Source organism: Ictidomys tridecemlineatus, chromosome 5 (genome assembly GCF_052094955.1).
Source record: "Ictidomys tridecemlineatus isolate mIctTri1 chromosome 5, mIctTri1.hap1, whole genome shotgun sequence".
Taxonomy (NCBI): domain Eukaryota; kingdom Metazoa; phylum Chordata; class Mammalia; order Rodentia; family Sciuridae; genus Ictidomys; species Ictidomys tridecemlineatus.
Genome location: NC_135481.1, coordinates 27,103,086 through 27,112,109, shown reverse-complemented (window position 1 = coordinate 27,112,109; position 9,024 = coordinate 27,103,086). Strand labels below are relative to the sequence as shown.

Below are 9,024 nucleotides of genomic sequence, written 5' to 3'. Positions count from 1 at the left end.
TCAGAGGTTATATTGTGACATTTGTGGATTTTCTGTTTAATCTCAGAGTAAAACATGTTAAAAAAACACACACACACATAAATTGGTGAAAATTTGGTCCACTAAGATTTCAGATTATCTTTTCCTTTACCCTACCTTTTCCACCCTTATTGTGAAAGGCAAGATCAAGGTCACTTGAAAATGGACACTGACTAACACAAAAGACAGAAAACAAAGCTGGAAACCTAATTAAGAGGAAGAAGAAAATCAAAACCAAGGAAGGCATGGAGGAAAAAAACCCAGAGTGAAGATCTGGTTTGCCTGCTCTAGTCTCTAGAATCCTGGAATTTGTAATGAAGAAAGGATACAAGAAACCAAGATCAAGAAAATCTGTAGAGGGCTAGGGTTTTAGCTCAGGGGTAGAGCACTTTCCTAGCACAGGTAAGGCACTGGGTTGGATTCTCAGCACCACATAAAAAAGCAAATAAAAAATAAAGGTTAAATTATTTTAAAAAAGAAAAATCTGTAGAAACTTCTACAGGAGGAAAAAATCAGTTGTGACACTATTTTTAAGGTATTATCTGCTCATTGTTATTTTAAAATCAGAATTCATTCAGAGTTCTCATTTGCTAAATTAATACCAATCATTAGGACACTTTCTATGAGCCAGATGTTGTATTAGATGTTCTATGTATATTATCTCTAGGATGTATGTATATATATATATATATATTATAATCATCCTTTATATATACTCTAATTTTTATCATTTCAGTGTCCTGAAAGGCATTATTTGCATTTTATAAAAGAAGAAAGCAAGATTTGAAGAAGCCTTATGTCAAGTCCTCATGATCACAACCCAGGACATTTTTATTTTGGGAGTTGCACTCTGTCCCCATTATCCAAGTTCTTTCCCCAGCCTCAGGTATGCTTATGGGTTAAAACACTCAACACAACACTGGATTGGCAATAAGCATACATGTAATTTGAGGAGCTGTAGCAAGAAAGCCCAAGAAGATTTTTTTTATCCTCTTTGAAATAAAAAAGCTTGTTGTATGACTAGTAAAAAAATTAATCACACAATAATGGCTTAAGTAAAAGTTGTCAGGTTTCCATTGAGGAATATAAAGATGGAGTCAAATTGTGGCAGGACAAGGAGGGATTAATCAATACTGGATGGTTTTCACTTAGGACCAGTTAAGGATTAGAAAAGCATGCTTTCTACTATTTCTATTTGATTTTTAAACAAATAGTAATTTAAAACATCCTAGCTGTTTTAAAAACAAGTTCACCACTGTTCTTGTTGGTAAAGAAAAGAGTGGGTGAAATCTTACACAGTTCTGTGTGTTTGATTGCCAAAGACCATGAAATAATAAAAACAGGCAGCAAGATGCACATGTTCAGGATATAGAATAAAGAAGCAAAAGAACCAAGAAAGCAGGTAAAGTTTGCCCCAGTCAATACAGAAGAGTCTCCTGTGAGACAGGAAAAATCTCAAAAGAGGGCTTTAGAAAGAGATGGAGATATTATACTGAGGATGGATTTATGGTATGGGAATGAGAGGATAAGAAAGATCATTAAACAGGGGATCTGAAAGATTGTCATTCAATAAAGAAACACCAAAGATAGGTAGGTTTTGGAGAAAAGAGTCAGAAGAAACTTCTTTTAAAGAAACTCTTGTTTAGTCAATTACCACATGAAGGAACTTTGTGTGTAAATGGAAATTTTTTTTCTTTTTATCAAGATTGGTGTGGTAGCTATATAACTATATAGTTGTAAAAATGCATCAAATTCTCCATTTAAAGTTACAGAATTCGGATATACATAAATTATATGCCCCAAGAAAGCTAATTTGGTCAATTAGGAATGAAAGCAGGTGGACAGAGGGTATTCAGAAAGAAGATCTTGAAAGTGTGAGAATAGGCCATTGTCACCACACTGCAAGATTGAGACAAGAAAGACTTCCAGAAAGACAGGGGAAGAAATTAAGAAACAGATATTAGACCACAAACAGGAAGAGAAGAGAGCACTTGTAACAAATTTTGAAGAACTAAGACCATTAAAAATGGGGAAACATTCACATAGAATGATTTTTCCCATGAAAAAATGTCACGTTATCCTAAGATGCAGGCATTGCTACTTATCGGCCAGCAAACACACTGGGGCCTGTGGGGAACTTCATGCCATACCCACAGAAAGTCAGGATCCAGTGTTGCTTTTTAACACACAGTCTAGATATCAATAAGTAAATAAAAAATCAAGGATGTCCTAAGTTAGAAGATGATTTGTTTCCCCCCCAAAAGAAAAATGATTTAAGAATGTAAGATGTTTTTACTAGCACTGTCCACCCCCCAAAAAAAGTTGTATTTGAGGTTAGAAGGATTTAAAGGGGGGGGGTCTGGTATAGAACCTAATGAGGGTCCAAATGATACAAATGTTTATATCAATTCAAAGAAACAACATGCTTTCCAAAGCAAAGTGAGTCAAAATACAAGTAGCAAGCACAGGTGTGGGAAAAACAAAACAGAAAAAAAATTGCTTTTCTGATTAGGCAGTAACAATGGCTTTTTTTTTCTCCAAAAGATGACAAATTTTACAGGAAGATATAGTATAAAGAAAGAACAAATTTATATGACTTGAGAGAAATTATAATGATGAATAATAATAATAATCTACAAAAAAAACTAAGAGAAAGCCCAACAGTTCATGGAGCAGAGTAAATACTGCAAGCCTCTACCTATGTAAGACTCACACGTGTAGAATGAACTAAAGTGGTGGATTAGATGAGAGACCATTCCTAATGAATAGAGTCACAATGATTGAAGGAGACAGTGGCTGGACTCATAACTGCTGTTCTTACAGAGCCTTTCAGTGACACACACAGTGTTAGGTGTCACAAAGGAGCAGAAAGTACCTGATTGTCTGAACTTTGGTAAAATCACAGAACATGACAGGGGAGCAAAATATGAAGAAAATGTCTAAAAGCTATTGATCTAACAGATGGTTTCCTATTCAAGATCTGTCAAAATAACCTTTGCCTGAAAAGCTGTTGGTACGTGACCAGCATCCCCAGACCTCTCTAGGTTGAATGTGAAGAAAACTAAAGAGAAAGGAAACAGGTTGCTCTAGTAACCCCTTGACGTCCACATGAAGTTCCAAGATCACTTCATAAAACATGTTTATTAAAATTGAGACAAACACCAATATGCATACTGAATGGAGGTGTCCAGGTGCAGACAGTCCAAAAATGGCTCAGACCATGCATGTTTCTCTAGACATAATCAAAAGAAGAATGTTAGAGGCATGGCAAGAGATGCAAGGATAAAATTCAAAACTACAAAATAGAAAAAAAAATGGAAAAGAAGCGCAATGGCATCAATGAAGCAAAACCAGTAGACCAGTCAAAAACGATTCTTTTTTCTCTTGTGGTAGAAAAGAAATGGAAATGAGTGAAACAGGAAAAAAATGATATTCATAGGGAATTTACTAGCCAATACAAAGTGTAAATATATTTGTGCTCAACTTTTATTCTTGTGTGATTTTAGTTTTGGACAACTTCTGCCATCAGGATCATTTTTCATAACCTTATGGAAATTCAGGATCCAGCTGACCAGAAGATCCATCAGGTATCTGCAACTAGAGGAAGCAATACTGGATAAAATCAGTGTAGTGGAACTCAGTGCTCCTCATTAAAAAGCTGAGGATGGTAATAATTGTAGGTCTTGCTCCTTAAAACTAGTACTTTTCACTAAAGAGAAAATGTTTTTCCAGACAGACAACACACAAAATGAAAAAAGTGATGTGTTTGAAATGAACCCCAAGATTTAAAACAAAAACCACAAAAGATTATACCAAATAATAATAGTAATAAAGAGGGCTTCAACACTTATCAAATAGATATTGATTAGAATGTTCTTAGCAGTAAGGAAATTTAAGAGGTAGTTCAGGGCAAAGATGCCACATGGAGAATCCTGCTTTGAAAATTCTAGTTTAAACCAGAATAAGGTTCTGATTTTCTGAAATGGGAAGAGACAGCATCATTATAGGATGGGGTGGGGATGGGGTAGACTAAGCATTAGGACTCTGTATCTCAGAGTTGAAGATGAATCTGCTGAGATCCTGGAAGGGTGAGGGGAAGCACCCAATTCTCAGCAGTAAAAAAAAAAAAAGTCTATACAGAAAGGTTCTATACTTTAATCTTGTTGATATTTATAATATAATGATAATTAAAACCCTAAGAATTAAAGAACTCCAGAATATTATCATTCTTAACCTGCAAGTGATTAAATATGTATATAGGTTCAGAGGACTAGTGTAAACTTTGGGGGCTACTATTTAAAAAGTAAATTGGTGGACCTATAGTCAGAGGTCAAAATGCTTGGGTCACAAACTTCCCTTTGCTCACTCTGGTACCATTGGGGCTTAGAAGAATGCTTGGCTGTGAGCACTGAATGAATAAATGAACAAACAACTGGATGGACTTAATGAATGAATTCATGTTTTCTAGGGACAGTACAATTGATAATATAAAAAATGTTCTTTTACCAAGAACAACAAAGGAATCACAACATTGACATTTTTGCAGAAATGTAGAATGAAAAAATGCATAACATTTACTCATGAGAGTAGGAGACATAATAAAAAAAGAGGAAGATAAAAAAATGGAAGGATGAACATCAATATTTAGGACCAGAGTTTATCAGAATCCAATTTGCAATGTTTATTAATGTAGGGTTGGAGAATTATAAAAGGTGTATAAAGAGCTTTAAAGAATCCAAGATTAAATGGGTCATTTCTTAAGACACTGGATTCCCAGATGTCTGTGACTAGAGGAATGTGTCCTACTGGTGTAAGTGGGTGGTCTTGCTGGGGTGTTGCACAGGGACCAGAGAGGAGAAGACTTCGAGGATGGAAGGACAAGATGACCTCTGTTACCTTTCAGTCTTGGTTCTAGGATTTTATTCTCAATTCTCAGTATGCATGAGATTAATATTAAAATAGAAAAGAAATGTGGGTGGTGTGCTAGGCCAATTTCTACCTACAACAATAAGTAACTTTTGTTACTGTTTTAATGCTAAGATTTCTTAAAGGGAATGAAGGAAGAGTGGGCAGGGGACTACATATTAAATATGCTAAATGCCTCGTATGCTTCCAGAATCAGAATACGAATGAATAAGTGTGAGTATGCAAGATGACTTTACTAAAAAATATATTTTATCATATCTTCTAACAGTTATAACTACCTTTTGGTTAACATCTTTTAGTCTGAAACACAGACATCAGTGTAGAATGTATTGCATAGAGTAGGTTTTCACAGTGTAAAAGTCTACTACTTTGTTTTTATGTTTGTTGTTTTTCATAAGGGAGTGGTACCAGGAACTGAAACTAGGGGTGCTTAACCACTGAACCACATCCTCAGCTTGTTTTATTTTTATTTTGAGGCAGGATCTCACTAAATTGCTTAGAGCCTTGCTAGGTTGCTGAGACTGTCTTCAAACTTGCAATCCTCCTGCCTCAGCTTCCTGAGGTGCTGAAATTACAGGCATGAGCCACCACACCTGGCTTGCTTCAGTTTTATTTCAATTCCAAATTCATATAATGGTGGTTTGAATGAGCATTTACATGGAGTTATATGAAAGACACTTAATATCTGTAGGGCAGGGCAGAAGAGTAATTGAAGGAGTTAGGACACCAAGACACAAACTCTTGACTACTCTCCAATTTTGTCTAGAATGCCAATTGTAGCCAATATAGAGATGAGTAGTGAGTGTATCAGGTCCAAATTGGAGGACAAAAATTTTAGGAATCCCAAATTTTACTTTGTATTTTGTTTATTTTTTTCATTTGCACAGTTACAGATGTGGTATCACCACTCCATCTTTGCTCTGCAGTTGAGGTCAGATACACTCATGATCCATGGAGATGAGCAAATTGAAAAGGAACTGACATCTCTTGGATACTCATTTTTTGACAGTCTTGGGTTTGTAAGATCTTAACCTCATCTGAAAAATCCTACACAATCTGACTCCTGCTTCCCTTTCCAAACTATCCCATTTCACTCTGTCAACTAGCTGCACCCAAGCTTGGTTAACTGTTGCTAAAATACATGAATCTCATTCCATCTCAGGGCATTATTTTTGCTGTTCCCTAGCCTAAAATGTTCCTCTTATCTCCCTGATGTTTTAAAGACTTCATTTTCTTCTGACAAAATGTAGGAGAAATGAGTAACTGCCATGAATAGAGTACAAAGAAATCACCAAAATAACTAATTCTTAAAAGCTGACTGGGGATTATTGTGACAGTGGAATTTCTAGGGAGCTGACCCAAAGGTTTATCTACATTAATTCACAAGCACGGTTCCATAAGCCCCCACTATGGCTTCCCAGAGACTGAGGCCAGAGAGTGGCTATCCAAGAGAGGTCCCCTAACACAGAATGCACCGGTCTCTGAACCATTCTTTCCATATATCAAGAGATAACATAAGTAGAAAGTTAGGAAATCCTACCACCCTTAGCAGCAAGAGAGGTTAAAGCTGCCACTGCTGAGGGAGGTATAGGAGTGTGGAGAGAGAGCCCCAGGTATGAGTCTAGGTATGCAAGTGGAACATGAAACTTGAGAAAAATTTTGTGAATAGCCCAAACCCTAAACTAAGCACAGGCAGGAGCAGCCCACTGCGAGAAACATTTGAAGGTTGTGGTGCATTAAATACCACAACAAAACTCAAATCCAACTAAACTGACTAAATTGACTCAACTCCCACATGAATGACCTAAAAGAGGGTAGGCACATGCCCAGGCCTAAGTATTATTCATTCTATCCTTTACTATCCTTCTATACAATGCCTGACTGAAAAGTACAAGACACTGAAAAGTCTAGAATAAAAAAATGATATTGTCAAGTAAAAAATCAGAAAAACTGATCCAGATATTGGAATTATCAGGTAAGGACTTCATGAGATTCATATCTTAAACAGTAAGTACAAAAGGCAGGCAATACATAAGAACGGCTAGGAAATCTCATCAGAGAGATAAAAACCTATGGAAAAAAGATTCAAATGAAATGCTGAAAATGTGAATTGACTATAGCTATAATATGCATTACTTTAAATTTCCATTAAATAAAATTCTAAAGCCATATATATGCTTTAATTTTTACATATCATTAATGATATATAATCAATTTCATGTCCTAAATTTAGACTTGACTTTTAAAAATTAATGCCTTTTTGTCTGGCATTGATGCTTTATCTGCCATACAGATCCCCACCATAGTGATAGTTTATACTTTTATGAACAAACTCTTATTTCCTCTTCCTCCAGACTCTTCTCCTAAAACCAAGAATCAGACCCCATCTTGACTCAGCTACTTGCTGTTTGTATGGATTTCAAGAAGATAATTTGCCTTTCTGAGCTTTAATTTCCCTATCAGTAAAATAAGAAGCAATAACTCCCAGCTCACAAAGTTGTCATTGGAATTATAAATAATTTAGGTCAAGTGGATAGCAAATACAAGACACTCAGTAAGTAATGCTCATTGTTACTAGAGTTCAGTGCTTTGTGTTAATAATAATCCTCACACACACGTGAAGTGGGGGATGTTACTCTGGTATCTGTGGAACACTTGCTCATCTGTAAGTAAAACAAAGGATTTTTGTCAGAGTCAGAACCCAATTCTTCCTGACTGGAGTCAACATAATCAGAAGAGTCACACTCTGGAGATTAACTTCTTCCAAGGTAAAATGGTCAAACCAGATCATCTCCAAGATCTCTTGAAGTCCTAAAATTTTTTTATTCTAAGCCTGGAGGACTCATTAAATTATGAATTTGAATGACATTAAGAAGGTTTGTTTCTCTTTTTATACCAAATAGAATGGTGTTTCTCCATGGGTGAATATATAATGTGGTCAAGAGGGAGGCCACGCTCTGACACCTACCTACCTACCTGTGGAGTGAATGAGTGACCCACAGACAAGCACCTAGAGTTCAGATACACTTGTTCTAATAGCAAGCAACTGTGTTTTCTTCTCCTCTTTCCTACCCATAGTTCTATTTTTGTTTATTTTGTGTTCTTTTGTGATGTGAATTTCTATTTTGTTCTTTGTAAAATTATAAAGAATTATGATTGTAAGCAATCGTTACCTATTATTCCCCTGCATTTCCACTAAAACTTTTCACCTATAAAAGTTTGTTTTGTACTTTGAATAAAATAATTCTGCAGCATCTGGCTTTATTTTAAAACTATGCATGACAAGATTAATGAAACTGAAATGAATCACACATTGAATTAACATGAAACATTTGGTGTTGCCATCAAGAAGGCTTGCTGAGCTGGAAATTAATGTAAACAAAATATTCCAAAGAGGGTTGGTGTCAGAACATTATGTTCTTTTTACAACTCCATTATTATAGTTAACAAAAGACTCTTGACTTGTATTCTTCTGTATTTTAAGATATTGTAGAAAAAGGAAAGATTAAAAAATTTTTATCACATACATTTTTTCCATTAATATTAAAAACATCAAGATATTTGGAAATATTTGAAATCCAACTTTTAAAATCTTCATGCGAATGTTACGTGAGCTCAGTTTCACCAGATTTAAATGGAAAACAATTTAATGTCAACATAAGGTAATAAAACATCCTTTTCCTTACTCAAAATCATAAGCGCTAATGATTTTTAAGGTACAACTAATTATTCCATACAGTGGAAAAGTAGTCAAGGAAATGTTTAGCCTACAATCCAATAAGTTGTAAGTGAGCAGAGGGTATTTGGGCTCTTCACAAAAAAATGATTTTGGAACATTTCCCTTTTAATTTCAAAGACCCAAGACACAATGCAGTGGCATCCAATTTACACCTCCAGGCTAATTTCACCCAAGACCTTTCTATTGATATGCTGAATAATTTTATAGACATGCAGTGATAAACAACATAAATTAGAAATTGTTTTTTCAAAGACTATACAATTTTAGAATGTAATTTCAAGAGTCAAATATCCATTTTCCTTGGCTGGATTACCAAAAATAATTACATAAAATAGAATACA

At 35.2% G+C, this 9,024-nt stretch overlaps 1 long non-coding RNA gene across 1 annotated transcript; it reads left to right on the top strand.

The window, feature by feature from the left end:
• The first annotated feature begins 2,397 nt into the window (after nucleotides 1-2,397).
• Nucleotides 2,398-8,198, top strand: LOC144377733 (uncharacterized). The gene is made up of 2 exons (XR_013438770.1): nucleotides 2,398-3,605; nucleotides 7,299-8,198. It is a non-coding gene; the product is annotated as an uncharacterized LOC144377733 (long non-coding RNA).
• Nucleotides 8,199-9,024: the final 826 nt, after the last annotated feature.